This window comes from Schistocerca gregaria, chromosome 3 (genome assembly GCF_023897955.1).
Source record: "Schistocerca gregaria isolate iqSchGreg1 chromosome 3, iqSchGreg1.2, whole genome shotgun sequence".
Lineage (NCBI taxonomy): Eukaryota > Metazoa > Arthropoda > Insecta > Orthoptera > Acrididae > Schistocerca > Schistocerca gregaria.
Window position 1 is genome coordinate 817,084,534 of NC_064922.1, and position 22,173 is coordinate 817,106,706.

A 22,173-nucleotide genomic window follows, 5' to 3' on the forward strand; every position below is an offset into this window, starting at 1 on the left:
GCACTTTTAACTGTCTGATGTTTGTGTCGTCATTGGGACTGAATTTAAAGCTGGGTTGACAGTTCTTCCATATGAATCTTACATGTCGACAGGTTATGCATCACAATTTCTTTGTTCCCCTCTGTTCACTTGTGATTTAACCCATATTCTTTGACAACATGTGGACTAACTGCTTTCGTTCCAGGTGTGTGTGTGTGTGTGTGTGTGTGTGTGTGTGTGTGTGTGTGTGTGTGTGTTTTTTTGAAAAGACAATACCATGTACATATTCTTTGTTCAGAAGGTTGACATTGTGTTCATTCAGTCGCTGACATTGTGTTCATTCAGTCATTTAAGACTTTTTGTGTTTTGACATTTTTCAACGAAGTGTTTGACTGTCTTGCATATTTGTATAACAATTTCATGAGACGTTCAGTGATCCAGTTTCCTTTCAGTGTTTCAATACATATAGAGACATTTGTTCTCGGACATTTTGATACACTGTATTCCTATTGTAAGATCCGTGAATAAATCCAACAAGAAACAGTACTTCCAGACATTTAAAGAATCATATTCTGCTGATTTTCCATGCATTCTAAAAAATAGAAAGGAAGAAAAATTTGCCTTCTGCATGGTATGTGGGTGTGATATTAATATTGCACATGGTGGAAGACACAATTTAAATAATGATGTGAAGTGCATAAGTTATGTTAAATCAAAGGAAGATAACAAGAAAACACCATTTCTACCAAGTTTGGAAACATTGACAGTTATGTAATTAGGGCCGAGTCTTCTGTTTATATCCATTTTGGTGGAACACAGTGTGCCCGCAAGTGTTAGTGATCGTGCTGGTGCTTTATTTAAGAAGATATTTCCCACATCAGAAGTTGCAAAGAAATATAGTTGTGGTCGCAGGAAAATGACATGCATTGCAGAAAAAACAGCATGATATGAAGCTGTTAAGTGCCTTCAGAAGGGACCAGGGGGGCAACATATGGAAGCAATGATATGAATGCCATGTTGTAACCTATTGTTACATTCTATGATAATCTGCAGGGAAAAGTAGTGAGCACATAGGTAACTTGGTGTTGTCTCAGCTGAATTCTCATAACATACCAATTGAAAACGGTGTGTCTTTCTGCTCTGACAATGCTCCTATTATGATAGGACACACAAATGAGGTTTCAGCAGTTCTGAAGCAAGTTCAGCCAGATACTGCGATCATAGGTTGCAGTTGCCATCTGATTAATCTAGCAGCTGAGGAAGGTGCTGGAAGATTACCACTTAAAGTGGATGAGATCCTATTGATATATGCTATTTCTTAGAGAAGGGTGTGAAAAGAAAAGAACTCCTTCAGAATTTTCAGAACTTTCACAATAGAGGCAAAGAAAATTCTGTAGCTTGTATGTACTAAGTGGTTATCTTTAGGCAGATGTTTGAATAGACTACTGGAGCAGTGGGATCCACTTCTTTCTTTCTTCAAGGAGGAAGTAATATTATGTAACCAAAACATTTCCACAATCGTTCAGAATACCTTGAGATGAACAAAGTGGATCCAAAGAGTATCAGAAGGAGAGAATTCTTGATTTTGCTACTACACATGCCCATAAAAGAATAGCATAGTCTTTCAAATGTGACAAACCCATTCTAAAAAGTAAGACTTCTGCTACAACATGGGAGGAAAAATGGTTTGTGTTCCTGTCTTCAAACTTGAACAATGCCTTTTGCTCTTTTCTTCATCTGATTATAACCGTGTTTGACAAATTCAGTGTTGCCTTACCTGTGTTTCACAAATTGAATGTTGCCCTTCAGACTTCTTCCCCACAAGTTCACTTTTTATTAGAACTTCTAATGGATTTGCTAAAGCACTTGTTCGCTAAGTTTGTTAAGTTCAAAATCGAGAAAAGCTTCTCATTGCTTGAAGTTGAGCACAACATGATTCAAAATCAAAGAAATGATGATGGATTAGTTGTTGGCATTCAGAGTTCGAACATAGTAAATGATTTCCAGGATACAGATAAATCCCTTTTCTTTTCTTCAGTGAGAAACTATGTTTGTACTGCATGTGACTGCATCAGCAACAAGTTTCCACTCAAGGATGATGTGTTAAAGCATGCCGAGGTTGCTGGGTTAGACAAAATGAAAGATGCACAGTTTCCTTTCATTCATTTTTTCTTAGAAAAGTGTTCTATCATGTTATGCAAGGAAGAGAATCAAATTATAGATGAGTTGGTGAATGAGCTTCAGAGCTCTTTAGGTAAATGACACTTTGGTTGCAAATCAAGATGCTGCAAATGATTCCAGTTGGGCACAAATATCAAGAATTCATGGAACCGATCTGTAGAGTAATGCTGTCTATTCTCACCATACCCCATACCAATGCAGAATGTGAACTTGTTTTCAGAAAAGAAAAAGGGAGCAGAGTTCAGATCATCCATGTCCAGTGAATCTCTGGAGTCTTATTTCTATTTTGAAGGCCAGGAGTTCTGGTCCCTGTCATGACAAAACATTTTCTCAAGACTTTATAAGAAAGCTTAAAAGGCTACAACTATGACTTAGAAACTGAACTAGACAGTGATTTGCAGTATGTATTAAATTGTTTCTTGTCCATATTAAATTAAACAAGTTTTACTGTATAAAGCCGTTTCCAGTTATTGCATTTCTGCTTAATTTGTCAAGGAAGTCATGTTATGTACACTCAAAACCAATATTCACCAAGCCTGCTGCTGTTTAACGTGGATTTCTTCTTGATTATTGTGTTCCTCTACAAATCATTGGCCTATGATGTAAGGAGATGTGATTTCATTGAAGTATCCTGTGTAAAGCATTAATTATTTTGTAGCCCAGAAGTATTATTATTTTCATGATGTCAGGGTATATTGAAAATCATTAGATTTTTTGTTGTGCGCAAGTTTGACTGATTAGACCTTTTCAAAAGTTGGCAGGTATGCATGTGATATTAGATACCTTACCACAGTTGTACCACATCTGATAAGCTTACATATCTGACGACAGTGAAATCATTTGGATCCAAAGAACATCGAACTTCATCTAATATTGCATAAAATGCAGCCATAACATTTTATACCTACAACATTGCACCATGTATAGTATTGAAATTTGAAATTGCTAATTTCTGCTGAGATTTTAAGATGGTGTTATAGGTTGAGGTTACAATATTTCTCAGATATAATATTATTTCATCTGTATCCATATCAGGCATGCTCAGTCAAAGTGTGTGGCAGAAGATAACTCTTACAGATTACTATATTTACCGGGCTGTAAGACAAGATCTTTATCCACGAATTCGCCATCAGAAAATATAAGATTGTCTTACATTCTCAGATTAGATTATTGCTACTGAGGTCACTTTTATGTTGCGTAATAAATTAATATAGTGGTCATCTGAGATGAAGCTTTGGCAGTTGAAATGTTGTGTAGATTCAGTTTGAAGAATTTGGAGTGATTGGAGGAGTTTCGGTGAAATCAGCTTAGCCGAACAGTATGACAAACATGGTGAGAGGCGTTGTGAGGGACAGCAAAATTCATTGTGCTGCCAGCCATTGGAATGTATAGCACATCACGAATGTCATGCAGTTTTCCTGAATCTGAATGTGATCGAACTGAATTGACTTTAAAAATGGACATTTCTACATGATTATTATTATTTCTTTCTTTGCTCAGACATTATGTCTGGTCAAAAATGGAAAGTGACGTGGACCTTGATCAAGCGTGACTTCCTTTTAACTGTATGGTATGTGTTACATTGCATTTAGGAACTTTCGGGTAATTGAACATGTATCAATAATTACAGATTTCTGTAGTTGTATATATAAGTTTGGATGTAGCTGTATTGAATTGACGTACTGGTGGATATTGTGTGGTATGACTCCTGTAGTTGACAGTATAATTGGTATAATGTCAGCTTTATCCTGATGCCACATATCCTTGACTTCCTCAGCCAGTTGGATGTATTTTTCAATTTTTTCTCCTGTTTTCTTTTGTATATTTGTTGTATTGGGTATGGATATTTCGATTAGTTGTGTTAATTTCTTCTTTTTATTGGTGAGTATGATGTCAGGTTTGTTATGTGATGTTGTTTTATCTGTTGTTATGGTTCTGTTCCAGTATAATTTGTATTCATCACTCTCCAGTAAATTTTGTGGTGCATACTTGTATGTGGGAACTTGTTTTATAAGTTTATGTTCTAAGGCAAGCTGTTGATGTATTATTTTTGCTACATTGTCATGTCGTCTGGGGTATTCTGTATTTGCTAATATTGTACATCCACTTGTGATGTGATCTACTGTTTCTATTTGTTGTTTGCAAAGTCTGCATTTATCTGTTGTGGTATTGGGATCTTTAATAATATGCTTGCTGTAATATCTGGTGTTTATTGTTTGATTCTGTATTGCAATCATGAATCCTTCCGTCTCACTGTATATATTGCCTTTTCTTAGCCATGTGTTGGATGCGTCTTGATCGATGAGTGGCTGTGTTAGATGATACGGGTGCTTGCCATGTAGTGTTTTCTTTTTCCAATTTACTTTCTTTGTATCTGCTGATGTTACGTGATCTAAAGGGTCGTAGAAGTGGTTATGAAATTGCAGTGGTGTAGCCGATGTATTTATATGAGCGATTGCTTTGTGTATTTTGTTAGTTTCTGCTCGTTCTAGAAAGAATTTTCTTAAATTGTCTACCTGTCCATAATATAGATAAAATAGAAAGAAACTTCCACATGGGAAAAATATATTAAAAACAAAGATTCCAAGACTTACGAAGCGGGAAAGCGCTGGCAGACAGGCACATGAACAAAAAACACACACACACACACACACACACACACACAGAATTACTAGCTTTCGCAACTGGCGGTTACTTTGTCAGGAAAGAGGGAAGGAGAAGGAAAGATGAAAGGATGTGGGTTTTAAGGGAGAGGGTAAGGAGCCATTCCAATCCTGGGAGCGGAAAGACTTACCTTAGGGGGAAAAAAGGATAGGTGTACACTCGCGCGCGCGCGCGCACACACACACACACACACACACACGCACACACACACACACACACACACACACACCTGCACATACCTGTGTGTGTGTGTGTGTGTGTGTGTGTGTGTGTGTGTGTGTGTGTGTGTGTGTGCGCGCGCACCTGTCCCGACCTGGTACAGAAGCAAATAACCAGAGCCACTTCCTCATCCCCTCAAACCCAGAACCTCTCACAGAAGAACCCCAAAAGTGCCCCACTTGTGACAGGATACTTCCCGGGACTGGATCAGACTCTGAATGTGGCTCTCCAGCAGGGATACGACTTCCTAAAATCCCGCCCCGAAATGAGATCCATCCTTCATGAAATCCTCCCCACTCCACCAAGAGTGTCCTTCCGCCGTCCACCTAACCTTTGTAACCTCTTGGTTCATCCCTATGAAATCTCCAAACCACCTTCCCTACCCTCTGGTTCCTACCCTTGTAACTGCCCCCGGTGTAAAACTTGTCCTGTGCACCCTCCCACCACCACCTACTCCAGTCCTGTAACCCGGAAGGTGTACACGATCAAAGGCAGAGCCACGTGTGAAAGCACCCACGTGATTTACCAACTGACCTGGCTACACTGTGACGCTTTCTATATGGGAATGACCAGCAACAAACTGTCCATTCGCATGAATGGACACAGGCAGACAGTGTTTGTTGGTAATGAGGATCACCCTGTGGCTAAACTTGCCTTGGTGCACGGCCAGCACATCTTGGCACAGTGTTACACCGTCCGGGTTATCTGGATACTTCCCACCAACACCAACCTATCCGAACTCCGAAGATGGGAACTTGCCCTTCAATATATCCTCTCTTCTCGTTATCCACCAGGCCTCAATCTCCGCTAATTTCAAGTTGCTGCCACTCATACCTCACCTGTCATTCAACATCATCTTTGCCTCTGCACTTCCGCCTCGACTGACATCTCTGCCCAAACTCTTTGCCTTTAAGTGTGTGTGTGTGTGTGTGTGTGTGTGTGTGTGTGTGTGTGTGTGTGTGTGCGCGTGCGTGCGTGTGTGTGAGTATATACCCATCCTTTTTTCCCCCTAAGGTAAGTCTTTCCGCTCCGGGGATTGGAATGGCTCCTTACCCTCTCCGTTAAAACCCACATCCTTTCATCTTTCCTTCTCCTTCCCTCTTTCCTGACAAAGCAACCGCCAGTTGCGAAAGTTCGTAATTTTGTGTGTGTGTTTGTGCGTTATTTTATTGTGCCTGTCTACCGGCACTTTCCCACTTGGTAAGTCTTGGAATCTTTATTTTTAATTTGTTCATAATGTAGGTTTTTTATGTCGATAAATTCCCTTCCTCCTTCGTTTCTGCTTAATGTGAATCTTTCTGTTGCTGGATGTATTCTATATTTGTGGCATTGTGATCGTGTAAGAGTATTGAGTGCTTCTAGGTATGTGTTACTCCATTTCACTACTCCAAATGAGTAGGTCAGTATTGGTATAGCATAAGTATTTATAGCTTTTGTTTTGTTTCTTGCTGTCAATTCTGTTTCCAGTATTTTTGTTAGTCTTTTTCTATATTTTTCTTTTGGTTCTTCTTTAATATTTGTATTATCTATTTCCATTTTTTGTCTGTATCCTAGATATTTATAGGCATCTGTTTTTTCCATCGCTTCTATGCAGTCGGTGTGGTTATCCAATATGTAATCTTCTTGTTTAGTGTGTTTTCCCTTGACTATGCTATTTTTCTTAAATTTGTCTGTTCCAAAAGCCATATTTATATCATTGCTGAATACTTCTGTTATCTTAAGTAATTGGCTGAGATGCTGATTTGTTGCTGCCAGTAGTTTTAGATCATCTATGTATAGCAAATGTGTGATTTTGTATGGGTATGTTCCAGTAATATTGTATCGATAATTTGTATTATTTAGCATGTTGGATAGTGGGTTCAGAGCAAGGCAGAACCAGAAAGGACTTAATCAGTCTCCGTGGTATATTCTACGCTTAATCTGTATTGGCTGTGATGTGATATTATTTGAATTTGTTTGGATATTAAGTGTGGTTTTCCAATTTTTCATTACTATGTTTAGGAACTGTATCAATTTAGGATCTACTTTGTATATTTACAATATTTGTAGTAACCATGAGTGGGGTACACTATCAAAAGCTTTTCGGTAATCAATGTATGCGTAGTGTAGCGACCTTTCTTTAGTTTTAGCTTGATATGTTACCTTTGCATCTATTATCAGTTGCTCTTTACATCCTCGTGCTCCTTTGCAACAGCCTTTTTGTTCTTCATTTATAATTTTGTTCTGTGTTGTATGTGTTATTAATTTCTGTGTAATGACTGAAGTTAATATTTTGTATATTGTTGGTAGGCATGTTATGGGGCGGTATTGAGCTGGGTTTGCTGTGTCTGCTTGATCTTTAGGTTTCATATAAGTTATTCCATGTGTAAGTGTATCGGGGAATGTGTATGGGTCTGCAATGTAACTGTTAAATAATTTAGTTAGATGTGAATGTGTTGAGACGAACTTCTTTAGCCAGAAATTTGCTATTTTATCTTTTCCAGGGGCTTTCCAATTGTGAGTAGAATTAATTGCTTTGGTGACTTCATGCTGCAAAATTATCACTTCAGGCATTTGTGGTATCATCTTGTATGTGTCTGTTTCTGCTGCTATCCACCGTGCATACCTGTTATGTTGTACCAGGTTTGACCATATGTTGCTCCAGAAGTGTTCCATGTCTGTTATGTTTGGTGGATTGTCTATTTTAATGTGTGTGTTATCTATTGTCTGGTAAAATTTATTTTGGTTTGTGTTGAGTGTTTGGTTTTGTTTCCTTCTATTTTCACTTTTTTTGTATCTTCTAAGTCGTTTGGCCAATGCTTGTAATTTCTGCTTCTTTTCATCTAATTGCTGTATCACTTCTTGTTGCGAGATTTTACTTAACCCTTTTTTTCCCCTGCCATTTAATGTCTTATAAATTGTGTTAGCTGTCCAATGTCTTTTCTCAGTTTTTCTATTCTGATCTGTAGCCTGTGTTGCCATGCTGGTTTTCTGGATTTCTTCTGTGTGTTGGTTGGTTCTGATCTCTGCCTAGTGTGTATATTTAGTGTAGTGAGTGCTGCTCTATAAACCAGTAGTTGTAACTCTTCCATAGTTGTGTTTTCATTTATTTTGTTGTGTATGATTGTGTTGTTAGTTTTTATTGTTGTTTCGACTTGTGGGTTATTTGGCGGTCTATGCAAGAATGGTCTAATGTCTGTATTTGTGTCTTTGTATTCTATATATGTCAGCTGAAAATTTTCTTCTATATCTGACATGTGTCTCACTTGGTGTTCTATTTGTACTTGTTCTGGTGGCAGTCTTAAGATATCATTTTCCTCTGATTGTTTAATTGATGCGTGTTGTTCTTTGTCTGTTTGCTCTGGGATGTGTGAGTCCATTACTGTATTTTCTTCTTCTTCTGATTGCACATTATTTTGTTCCAGTATTTGTTGTATTTGTTGTTTGATGTTTTCTAATTCTGACTGGGGTATCCTGTTATTTTTGATTAGTACACGGATCTGATCAGATAGTCGTTGTTCTGTTAAAAATTTTAATTCTGGGTATCTGGTAATAAATGTTGTGTATACTTGTGATCTGTATCCAGTTGTGTTGGTTCCCAGGTTTGTTGCTTGGTAATAACAGAACATGAGGTGTCGATTAACTTCATCTGACCATCTCATCCTCTGTCTTTGTTTTCCTTCTAGGGTGGTTGCAGGAAGCATATCCTGCAAAACACCTCTATTTGGATTTAAATCATTTTCCAGTTGGCTGGCAGTGTCGTTACCATTGTGGGCGGGGATAGGGTTCAAGCGTCGTCCCCGACCATGACGGCGCTTGTCCGAGGCTTCTTTAGTTGTGTCCTGAACCAACTAATAACACTAAAAGGGGGGTTAGCCCTATCAGTGGTTTGTTCTTTTCGTCGCCTTTTAAGACTGGCAGAACATACCGGAGGCCTATTCTTTTCCCTGGCCTCCATGGGGAAATTATTATTATTATTCATGTATGGGGCCAGTGTGTGTGTGTGTGTGTGTGTGTGTGTGTGTGTGTGTGTGTGTGTGTGTGCCAGTAGGACTACGTGAGGTACAATCTATCAATTTCTGTTTTGATGGTTGGCCTTCCTTTGTGCCCAAATTTGTTTTATGCTTTCAGAATGAAGTTCCTTTCTTTCATCAGACCATGGTGTTTCAGTCTGTTTTCTAATTTCCCTCTGACCAACTTTGCAAGCAAATATCTTTGGCCTGAATGTTTCTCTATCTGTAACATGTGCCTGAGTTACCGTATTTACTCAAATCTAAGCCGCACTTTTTTTACGGTTTATGTAATCCATAAAACCGCCTGCGGCTTAGAATAGAGTGCAAAGTAAATGGAAGTTCTGAAAAATATTGGTAGGTACCACCACAACTAACTTCTGCCGTCGAATATATGTAGCGCTTCACAGACATGCTTTGCACTGCAGGCACAATGTTAAATACTGGCGCCAAAACCTCTGCGTCAGTAAATAAATTGAAAAAAAGAAAGGTGGAAGACGAGCTTTTTTTCTCTGCCCCGAGTTTCGACCACTGCATTTTCATACATTATCCAATGAAGTAAATACAAATTCCTTATTGTCCATCTTCGAATGTAGCAGCATTTCAATGTACTACGAAAATCCGCCTGGAAAGACTGTTTGGGATGTTTGTCAATATGGCCAACTCTACGTTCTGAATTTTTTCCTACCTGTGAGAAGAGATGGTTGCTAATCAGAACTTTTATGAATTGTGAATCATATGCAGTATTTTCTTCACCATAAGAATTATACGAATATAAACATTTTGCCATGTATTCTTTTGTGTTTGCTGCTATCTCATTTAAATCCTGTCTGCCTAATAAACTGCAAAACTAGTGTGAGAAAACAGCAAACGCGGAATAGTATACATATCATGTCATGTTATGACTCTAATTTCTGTGCAGAGTGTAATGTACAAAAGAGGTGTCTGCAAAGATTTTCAAACAGAGTAAAATTTTAGCTAAACTCTCGTTCAGAACATCTTCTGTCATACGCAGTCTGTTATTTGGTTCTTGTTGATCATTATCAAAGCAAGCAGCAGTGTAAGTAACAACAAATAGCAGTATCTTGCCATTGTTTTGCTAATGAGACAATTCCTCTCTCTTTTTTTTTTTTTAAATTTTAAACGACGGTAGCGCACACAAAAGCAACCCATGCCGCGAGCAGTGACAGGTTGTAAACACACAATATCAGAATGCGTCAAACAATGCCCGACACAGTACAATAATGCATTTTCTGCTTAGAGTGACGTGAACACCTATAGCAAGGAGAACGACACTTGTCAGATCAAAGAAAAATAAGCAACTGATTCAAATTAGACAAAGCACGTGAAAAAGGAAGGGTACCGTATAAATACGGACAGAGCGCCTGACGCATAGCAATGGCTACCTGGTAAAGCTTAAATGCTAAGCTTACAACTCGAACTAAACTGCTGTAGCTGTATCGTCATTCATTCGACCTAAATTGTGTTTCATCTTACAATGGACCTACTTTGTTTCGATTTGGAGGTGCGGCCTAATACTTTTCTCTCCCTTGAATTTAGAGTATCAAATTTCAGTTCCAGCTTAGATTCGGGAAAATTTTTTTTCTTGATTTCGAGTCTCATTTTTTCAGGTGCGGTTTAGATTTGAGTAAATACGGTATAGCGGATTTGTTAAGATTCACCTTAATCACAGTGATACATTTAATTGGCTCAGTTTTCACCTTACTTATGTTTTCATAGAATTCTGCTATTTCTTTTCTCAACCTCGTGGGTGCCATTCCTTTAATGTGCCCATAAAATTTAAATATTCATTTTCTCATGTCACCATGTATGTCCATATATTCTTTTATTTCCTTGTTATTTCGTGGCCTATAAGTTTCTCCATCAGTAATTTTGGGGTCTAATATTTTCCAAATCATCTTTCTTTTTTTCTTTCTTTCTTTCTTTCCAATTTCTTCAGTATCCCTCTTTCCATTTAAAAGTAAAGTTTTTGCTCCATAAAGACCTTAGGGTTTGATTACAGAGCTATAATGCCTAAGTTGACTGAATTTAGGAAGTGATTTTTTATTGTAAATATTGTGTTTTAATCTGAATGCAGTTGTCATTTTTTATAGCAATCTTTGTTTGCAGCTTTTTCCAGACCAATTTCTTGTATGATTTCCCCCAAGTATTTAAGCTGAGGAACCCTTTCTGTTTTTCCGTGTTTTGTGTTCAGAAACTTTGGTGCTTGTTTGTTGCATGTCATATATTCAATTTCTTTGAATGGGATTTGTAGTCCTATTTTGGCTGCAACTTCTTTAAGAATTTCAATTTGCTTTTGAGCTGTGGTAATATCCCTAGTTAAAATTGCCATATCATGTGCAAAGGCGAGGCAATCTTCTCTAATATTACAACAACTTCATTGATCGATCGATCTGTATTTTGACTCTACATCTGCTCTCGCCATTCTTAATCACCTTTTCCAAAACACAGTTAAACATTAATGGGTAGAGTCCATCTCCCTGTCTAACGCCAGCCTGTATATCAAATTTAGAACTAGTGTCAGTTAATATTTCCTTAATCAGTGTTAGAATTTCATTATCTAGCCCTTGCTTCTTTAAAATTTGGAAAAGATCCATGATCAACTGGGTTGTAGGCCTTTTTAAAATCCACAGGTGTCCATACAACATTGTTACCAGAAATCTTATGGTGTGTAAGGATTAGTTTTAATTTAAGGATTTGTTATGGACAGGATTGTTGTGGTGTAAGTCTGCTTGGTATTCACCAATTTTAGGTTCTAACTGTTCTTGGGGTCAATCAAGTAAACGCTGCAAGAAGATTTTGCGTGTGACTGGGAGAGGGGGGATTCCTTGGTAATAAACATATGTTCTATCCCCGTTTTTATGCAATAGACAAATTAAGGCCGTTTTCCAGTCCTCATGTGTTTTCTCAGTTTGCCATGTATGTCCTCTTAGTTGAGTGATCTCTTTGATAGTGTTTGGACCAGCTGAGTTTAGTTGTTCTGCAGTTACACTGTCTTCTCCGAATGCTCTACTGTTTTTATGTCTGTTAATTTGTTTAGTTATTGCAATTTTGTCAGGTTCTTTAGAGTTAGGTTTGGTGTTATTAGTTTGGTGTGGTTGGAATTTATTTTCGGTTCTGGGCAGTTTAATAGTTTTTCAAAATAATTAGCAAGTACCTTAAAATTTTCTTGGTTGTTAAGATTCAAATAGCCATTTTCATTTTTGAAGCAAAGACTTTGAAGTTGATAACCAGTTATTTTTGTTTTGAATGCTTTATAAAAGTTTTTTGTATTGTTCTTTTGGAAGTCTTTTTCAATTTCTACAAGTTGGGCATTTTCATAGTTTCTTTTAGTCTCTCGGATTAATTTAGATGTTTCTTTTCTTACTGTTATGTATTCTTACTGTTGTACGTATTTTCAGTTTTGTTGCTATTCCAATTTTTGAATGCCTCATGTCTAGACTTAACTGCTGTTTCACAATTCGCTTTCCACATAGGGTGTTTTTGTTTCTCTTGAAGCGGGATTAAATTTTATGCTGTTGTAATGAACTTTTCATTTTGGATTTGCCAATTGTTGGATTGTTTCTTGTCAAGTTCACTTTTTAGAGTTGGGGTTATTTTAGCAGTGTCAAATTTTGGTATAATTTTTTATTTTTATTTTGAAGAGTTTTTGAGGTTGAAGTTTTAATTTTATTCACATTAAATAATGGTTAGAATCTTTATTAGACCTTTTCTTAACTTTGACATTTAAAATTTCTTTGTAGTTAAGGTATGAAATTGCTACATGATTGATTTGAAATTACCATTAAATGTGTTGGGTGCACGCCAAGATTTTTTGTTTAGAAGGGTTCTTTTTCAAATGTATTGGCATGATTTTAAGATTAAAGTTTTTGCATGTTTCAACAAGTCTTTAGCCATTTTGGTTTGTTGATTATGTTTAGGAAATCCACCCACCATTTTCTTATACTTTTTCTCTTTACCTAATTGAACATTAAAATAACCCATTAAAATTTTAACATCTTTTGAGGGAATTTTTGAGATAATGCTTTATAACGTTTCCCATGCTTCATTACCTATTTCAGGTTTTTTGGTGGTTATTCTCATTGATTAAAGTGTATGCTTTATTTGTGCATTTAAGAGAAGTTGTCATTTGTCTATTATTAATGGGTTTTACCTCAGTTACTGAATTTAAAATATTTTTAGAGACTGCAAAAGAAGCTCCCAGATGTGGTGTATTATTAAGTATCCTTTTATCAATTTTATTTTTATTAAGATGATAATTGCAGAGATTGATGGTGTTATTTCTGTCATTCATGTTTCTTGAAGTGCCAAAATTTGAATCTTCCATTCTTTTAATGTATTTTCCAGTTTATGAAGTTTACTTGGTTGCAAAAATGTTTGTATGCTAAGTGTTACAAAAAAGGAATTTGTTTTGGTTTTAAGTTGGCCAGAGGACTCAAGACGTCATTTGTTGAATCACACTGCATTTTAACCTGGCTGCCCCAGAATCCGAAAGACCAGTTGCACCAGTAATATTGGTGATGGATTGACTAACTGGGGTAATATTGTGATTATCAAAATGGTCCATGATGATTGTACCTGGAATCAGATGGGGTTGAGTAGACTCATTGAGTGAACTCCAGTGTTAAGACTGGAAGGGTTAGTTCCAGAATATAAATTTCAGCTGCACCGGTGATGAACACACACTGACCACTTCGCCGTTTGCTACAAGAGAGAGGCAAAGTGGATTTGGTTTTATTTTTCCTTGGTCCGGGACCGCTTATTCTGTATTCGCCATCCAATTCCCCTAGGCTAGGTCATCTTTTTAGACATTTAGTTACAATGTCTTGAAGCCTGGAGGAGAAAAATTAATACTAACAAAATGAATTCTCACGAAACACTCGAAACAGTATAACAAAAGAAATTGGAGCTTCAACTATGACACTAAAGCTGCTACTGCTCCTAGAGCACTTTTGATTTTCACGATTGGCTACAGTGTCAGCCTGAAGTGGTAAGATTTCTGCCAGTTCATATGTAGAGAACTTCAAGGACAATGTCTTATCATTCAGCTTGTAACCCTCCCACACCATTTGGTACTTCCAGTAAACATTGTTAAGTGTACCTACTTATTGGGAAAGGCATGAGTTCAGAAGAACATAAACTGCAGTATTTTGAAAAGTGTTCAACAAACCCTTAGTACAACACATGGGTATGTTGACCTAATAACAATTTAGTGCAACATGAGTAATTCCAAAGATTAATTTTGATCAGGTAGGTGAATTGTTATTCATTAAGAAACTGCAATTTTAGTGAAGTTTGGTCATAGAAGTAAATAATAGTCACCATTCCTAAAATGGGCAATAATTTTTTGTACTAATTTGGTCAGTTTGAATTTTAACTTGTGTAACAGTTAAGGATATGTGCACGGATGATAATGGTCATTACTTATGTGGGAGCTCAGTTGAATATGCAAGCTGTTACAAAATGTGATTGATAAATTACCATTATATTTAACATATTAGGAATATTTAAATTAAATAGAGATTAATTTATTGTTTCACGCAATGTGGTGATAAATACATAGCTTGACCTCGCGGAAATATTCACTATTCCTGAGTTTAATAACCACTTTCTCCAAATAGCCACAATTCATCACCAAAAACATAAATATTTAAGTATAAATGACATCAGAAATAACTATAATATACTAAGGCAACACGGAAATACAACAGCTTTGAAGGCAATACATGAAATTACTGAACACACAGAATGAGTAATATATTTAACTGAAATGATAAATCACTATTGGTTTGCCAGATTCAGTAATTTCAAAAGTTAATAAACCTTACTTTCAGAAGTTAATGAAGATCATTGCTGTAAAAAAAAAAAGTGCATAATGACTTCGATTAAGGAGCCAGAAGGGCTTGTGCTTACTCCTTCCATTCGCCTTCACTGGTAGCAGTAGACAACAGACTGCGCTCACCAAAAACCAGCGATCAGTGAAGTGCCTGCTGGACAAGGTACCACTGTATTCCCCTAGCACTCTGCTGATCACTTCTGCCAGAGGTAGAGCTTAGACTGCCACACTTTATGGCCACCACACACACCAAACCATCGATCGAGCAGTCTCTTCTGCTCCAACCTCATATTCCGCTCCATCATCATCATCCTCCATCTCCCAGCTGCACTCTCGGCAGCTTGTGTTCCACTACATCACGTGGCTCTTGTCTTCATCTGCTGCACTTTGTTCGAGTACATGTGGACAGCAGGATTTTGTTCTGCATCCAGTGTAAGTGTCTTGTCATGGTACAGTTAACGAGAGGAGTGCTGCCGTGTCTTCTGCGCCGACTTGCCGAGCCATGTTCCCTCGAGGGGTTTCCCTTGACTGGAACTGTACCAGGCCTGATATCGGCTGCCTGGTACATCCCTCCCCAGTATCAGCACCGAGAGTACTGTATGCAGTGTGTTGTAAATAGTGTGGTGAAGTGCAGTGTACCCAAGGAGTACCAGGTGGGTTAATTACTGCTCCATTTCCAGCCGTTTTGGCAGCTCATTCCCACCAAGCACACCACAGAAGTTAGTTTCCCTGCCCTGCCCGATGCTTCTGAACAAAATATTGTGAACCATTGATTGTCCACCCTTTTCAGAGACTCCACCATGAGCAAGGACCCCCCTTGATTAAGAGGTAATAACTCATTAAACTTTATTGTAGTTGCTAGCTTTTAGGAATAATGTCTCCAAACCAGCTCATATGCCTCTACCAGAACGCCCCATTATTTATTGTTGTATTTATTAATTAGCATGTCTCTATTGACATGTATGACCATGAGGAGCATAGAATGTAACCTAAATCATTCCTTCACTGGTGACCCCCTCTTAACCAAAGTGTCGAGTCTGGTTTTTCTTTATTATTCTAATTAGCACACCGCCATGTGTTCACAAAATCAGTTTCTGTTAGCTGGGCTCGACGCACCCCGCTTGTGTCTCCACTAGCCCCGTGCCTCCTCAATTCCCATCCCACATTACTCCATGTGTGCCCTCCCTCCACATGCACCACCGCTCCCATCCTCGCATGCGTTCCACCTTGTGCACCCATACCTCTCAACCCATACCATCTCTCCATGCGCAGCACTGCTCACCTCCACACATGCTCTCCCTTCGCGTGCACCACCATGTACCTTTGCACCCCACCCGCAGCTGACGGCCAGGCGCCCAGACAAGTCATAGTTTTACCATGTGGCACACTGAGTAGTCCTTTCCATAGCAACACACAACAGTGATTATATAGTAGGCCTGACTGTCAGCACTACAGAACTGCTTGACTCAGCTGACCACTGGAACACAATGCTCAGCAAGCAGGCCCCTAACCTACACCAGATTCTGCTGTGCTTGAGCTCTGCAATTGCAGCACTTACCACCAGCTTCACCCGCCTTGCACGTCACACATCTGCCGCCAGGTGCTGACCACCCTCACCCAGGTTAAAACAGCCACCTCTGCAGAACTCTTGTTTCCTGGTACCAAAAGCCCGGCAGCCTTTACCAGTTGGGGTGTTCAGTTTCTGTACCACTTCACAGCGCCAATTCATGTGACATTTGAGTGATACTAGTTCCCCTGTCCACTACCTCATTGACATCAGCTCTGATTTATCCATATTTTCCCCTCCCCTTCTCTCCTCATCACTGCTGCCAACAATTCGGCCATCCCTACTTATGGGGTGCAATACCTGCTTGCTTGATTTAGGCCTTCAGTGCAAACTTGTGTGGATCTTCATTGTTATAGAAATTATTGACCCCATTCTGGGTGCCAACTTCCTTGTTTATTACTGTCTACTGGCTGATGTAGTGAAGTATTGTTTAGTTGATGCCACCTCTGGTAGGTCATTTGCTGCAGCACCCATCCTGCCATGTGTTTTGCTGTGAAACAGATGGCGTTTTCAGGCCCATATGCTCAGCTCCTTGCAGGATTCCCACTCCTCATCCAGCCATTTAGCACTTCCTGGAATTTTCAGTATGGTATTCTGCATTACATTGCAGCTACCCCTGGGCCCCTGGTTTTCTGCTGTGCCTGCCCCCTAACAAGCACAAAATCACAAAGGAGTTCGAAGAGCTGCTCATTGCCGACATATTTGCCCTTCCAAAACCCCTGGGCTCCAGCTCTTCACCTCACCCCAAGAAGGATGGTTCTCGGCGCCCTTACAGCGATTACTGTAAACTCAATGCCTGCACCATCCCTGATTACTGTCCTGTCCCACTAATCTGCTATTCAGTAAGATTGATTATGCCAAAGTCTACACACAAATCCCAGTCACCTTGTAGGACATTGAGAAAAACAGCCATTCTGGGGGCAACTGCTCGCCTTATTTTCAACCAAGCTATCAGATGCACGACACCACTGGGGCGCACATGATCGTGAGCTGCTCGTATGCCACGGAGTTGTCCTTTCTTTCTGACCTTTACAGATGACCGCCTCCTTGCCTCTGGTTTTTGCAGGAAAGATATAGACCAGATCTCATCCCGACAGCTTCAAGGTCGGACAGCACACTCACACTCTTGCCCCTGCAGCCACCTTCACTCGAACCCCCACAACTCTGGTTCAGGCACGAACACCTTGACATTTTTGGTTCACTACCCTCCTGCAATGGATGACAATACCTGCTGACAATTACTGACAAATTTATGCACTGGCCAGAAACCACTCGTTTCATTTACATCTACATCATACCCTGCAAGCCACCTAATGGAGTGTGGCAGAGGATACCTTGGACCACTAACTGAGCCTTGCAACACTTTTTTACTAGCCAATAGTGCGAGGGAAGGATGATTGCTTGTAAGCCTCTGTATTGGCTCCAACTTCTTGAATTTTCTCGTCGTCGTCATTATGCGAGATGTATGTGGGGGGAAGTAATATGCTGTCTGATGCCTCCTGGAAAGTGTTCTCTTGAAGTTTCAAAAGTAAATGTCTCCATATTGCACAGTGCCTCTCTTGTAATGTGTGCCAATTGGGCATCTCTATAACACTCTCGCACCAGCTAAACAATCCCGTTACGAAACACGCCACTCTTTGTTGGATCTTCCCTATCTCTTTTATCAGTCTTACCCCCTAGGGATCCCAGATAGATAAACAGTACTTTTATGCAGTCATTCCACTTGAGTTACTCATAGATATTTTACGTTACATACTGTTTCCAACAGTTTATTAGCAGTAGTGTAGCTATACAGTAGTGGATTTCTTTTCCCATATCTGCACAGTATGTTACATTTATTTACGTTCAGGATCAACTGCCAGAGCCTGCACCATTCATTGATTCTCTGGAGGTCATTCTGCAAATTGTTATTATCTTCTGGCAGCCACATCATCTGCGAACAGCCTTAAAGAGGAGCGAACTCTATTAAATTGTTAATATTTATTTTGTAGACACTAATGGTCCTTTTGCACTTCCTTGGGATACTCCATGAATCACTTTTACATCTGTCGACTGATCAACCTCCCGTATGTTGTCATTGTGAGCCGGGTGCGATAACCTTCTATCCTCTCCTTGCACATGTGCAGGAATTTTTGGGCAAGACATACAGAACAGTGTCACACAAATCCCTGTCTCTGGCATCAGTTTTGATAGCATGATACTTTTGATATATACTTGGCAAATTGAAGTCTTCTCCTATTACAACAGCGTGATCAGGAAAACTATTAACAGTATTCTGTAAATTCTGTCTCAAGCGCATTACCACAAGAGCTCCTGACCCAGGCAATCCCTAAAAGCACCAGATTACCAGTTTTGACCTATCTTTGATACTTTGACTTCACCCAGATTAATTCACAATTGGAATCCGTGATAACATCACTAGATTCTATCAAATTCTTTCCTTCAATAAACATGCCACTACCATTGGCGAATAACCCATCATTATGATAAGTATTCCAATCTGAACTTAGAATTTGTCATTAAAATCTGGTTTCAACCCTTACAGCCATTACTACATTACAAACTTCTGTAAGCGATGCTAATTCTGGGACCTTTTCTCGGATGCTCCTGCAATTTACCAAAATCATGTTAGCCTTTTCTATTTCTGATCTGTGATAATGAACATTCTCTGAGGACATTGTGTCTTATTTGTGAAGCAAATGGTCTTTGATCCCAAGGTAGGGTTTCAAATTCCCGACACTTCAGTCAAAACTGTGGTGGCAGCCTCCAGACGGACCTGGGTGTCCTGCTTTTGATGCCCCTGTGACATCGCCTCAGATTGCGGGTGCGTTTCCTTCGGCTCTCTTCTGATCTGTGACAGCCAGCTATGGCTCCAGTTTCCACTATACCACCAGCTACTTTCCTGCAGCTAATGGCATGGTGGAGCAATTCCACTCCACACTTCAAACTGCCAGTACGTGCCATTCTTCCAAGTGGTCTGCTGCTCTACCCCCAGTACTTCTAGTCCTGTGGATCACACGCAAAACCGACCTGCTAGCTGACTGCTAGCTCTCTATAGTCATGTGCCGTGCACGCTTGCCCTCTAGCGCTGGGCTGTGAACTTCCACAATCTGGTCGGAACCACACGTTATTACACAGGCAATGATATTACCCTCCTGTCGCCAGTTTGTGCACTCCAGCTCTTTTCTTTTTGAACACCCCATATAGTTGTAAAAGGCACCCTCTGCCATATACCATATTGAGGCTGGTGGAGTCTGTATGTAGATGTAGAGATGTGAGTGGCCAGCACCACACGTGAAACTGATCCCATCACATGCACTCATTGCCTTGATTAAATTTATTACAGTTTGAAAAATCAGGACCTTAATAATAAAAAATCCAGTATAGAATAATCACATTATTAGGAAAACAATAGATTCATGCTCACCATACAACAGAGATGTTGAGTCACAGACAGGCATAACAGATATGCTATTAAACGCACCAAGTTTCAGCCAGAAGGCCTTCTTTAGAAAGAGGCAACATACACCCACACATTCACGCAAACACAGCTCACTGATACCTGACCACTGTCTCTGGCTGTCGAGGTCGGACTGCAAGCAACAATACATGCTGTGAGAAGCAATCTGGAGCAGTGGCGGTAAGGAGGTGGCTGGGGCAGTTACGAAGAGGGAGAGCAGGGTATGGGTGAGAGATGGTAGAGTGTTCTTTGTGGGAGCATTTGGGGACTAAGTTAAGAGGGTAGTGCAGCTAGGTGCAGTCAGTAGGTTAGGCAGAGGGCAGGGTGGCGGTGGGAAAGGAGAGACGTAAAAAGACTGTGGGTGTGTTTATGGAACAGAAGGCTGTGGTGTGGGAACAGGAATAGGTGGGTGAAGGAGAATGACTGACAAAGGTTGAGACCAGGAGAGTTAAGAGAAAGTAGCACAAATTGCAGGGAGAGGTCCCACCTGTGCAATTCAGAAAGGCTGGTGTTGGTGGGAAGGATACAGATGGCACAGTCAGTGAAGCAGCCATTAGACTGAAGAACATTGTGATAGGCAGTGTGCTCAGTAACTGGGTGGTCTGGTTGTTTCTTGGCCACAATTTGTCAGTGGTCATTCATGTGGAGACAGACAGATTGCTGGGTGTCATGCTCATACAGAACAAAGCACAGTGGTTGCAGCTTAGCTTGTAGGCACATGACTGATTTCACTGGTAGCCCTGCCTTTGATGGGATGGGTGACACTTGTGACCAGACTGGAGCAGATGGTGGTGGCAGGATGTATGGGACCAGTCTTGCATCTAGGTCTATTATAGTGCTATGAGCGATGAGGCAAGGGGATTGGGAGCAGGGGTTGTGTAGGGATGGATGAGGATATTGTGATAGGCAAAATATCATTATGGGGGGGGGAAGAAGAATGGTGGGTAGTGGTATTCCGCCACCCACCAAACCTACACAATATCTTCATCTGTCCGTACACAACCCTTGCTCCCAACCCCTGGCCTCATGGCTCATATTCCTGTAATAGATGTAGATGCAAGACCTGTCCCATCAATGCTCCCACCACCAATCACTCCAGTCCAATCACAAGTGTCACCTATCCCAGCAAAGGCAGGGCTATCTGTGAAATCAGACATGTGATCTACAAGCTGAGGTGCAGTGACTGTGCTTTGTTCTGTGTGGTCATAACAATCAGCAAGCTGTCTGCCTGCATGAATGGCCATCAACAAACTGTGGGGCAAGAAGCACCTGGACCACACAGTTACTGAGCATGCAGCCCATCACAACATTCTTCATTTTAATCATTGTTTCACGTGCTGTGCCATCTGGATTCTTCCTACCAACACCAGCATTTCTGAATTGTGCAGGTGGGAATTCTCCCTGCAATTTATTCTACTTTCTCTAACCTCCCTGGTAATAACCTTCATTAGCCATTGTCCTTCACTCACCTATTTCATTCCCTGTCCCCACTGCACAGCCTTCTATTCCGCAAGCTCACCCACAGTCTTTTTACTTCTCTCCTTTTTTACTACCTCCCCGTTCTCTGTCTAACCTTCTGATTGCACCTAGCTGCACTACCCTGTCTCAGCCTCGTCCCTGTTTGCTCCCACAAACAACACTCCACCATCCACCATCTGTACCCTGATCTCTCTGCCTCAGCCTTTTCCTTGCTCCCACCTGTCAGATTGCGTCTCCCATCGTGCGCAGTTGCTCGCAGTCTGGCCTTGGCAGTGAGAGACAGTGGCCGTGTGTGTGTGTGTGTGTGTGTGTGTGTGTGTGTGTGTGTGTGTGATGAAGGCCTTCTGGCTGAAAACTTGCATAGTCTCTGTGTTGTCCTGTGTGACTCAACATTTCCAGTATATGGTCAGTAGCAACCTATCCTTTTTATGATATTGTAATTAAATTATAATAATTTAAGTGCTATTAATCAGGCATTTAAAATGCAGCACAGTCAGTAGCATTGGCACATCATCTGTCTTTCAACTATTGTTACCATGTATTGAAGCTGTTTGCTTGGTAACAGTGTTGCTGTCATGGATGTTGTTCTGCCATTGTTAATGGGGTCTTTTGATGATAGTTTTTAGGTGGAGGACCCTTACTAAACATTTTCATTTTGGGTAAGAAGTCCTACATTATATGCACGTTAATCCTGTGGGTTTGTGGAGGTGTGCTGATCACAATTGAATCAGCTTGGCAGATTAACGACGGAGGCCAATGTGCTGGCCTGCCTGGATGT

At 40.1% G+C, this 22,173-nt stretch overlaps 1 protein-coding gene across 2 annotated transcripts in view; it reads left to right on the forward strand.

Moving 5' to 3' along the window:
• The window catches only part of LOC126354428 (nuclear pore complex protein Nup98-Nup96), a 138,070-nt gene that overhangs the window by 43,613 nt on the left and 72,284 nt on the right, over positions 1 to 22,173 (forward strand). The window lies entirely within an intron of this gene.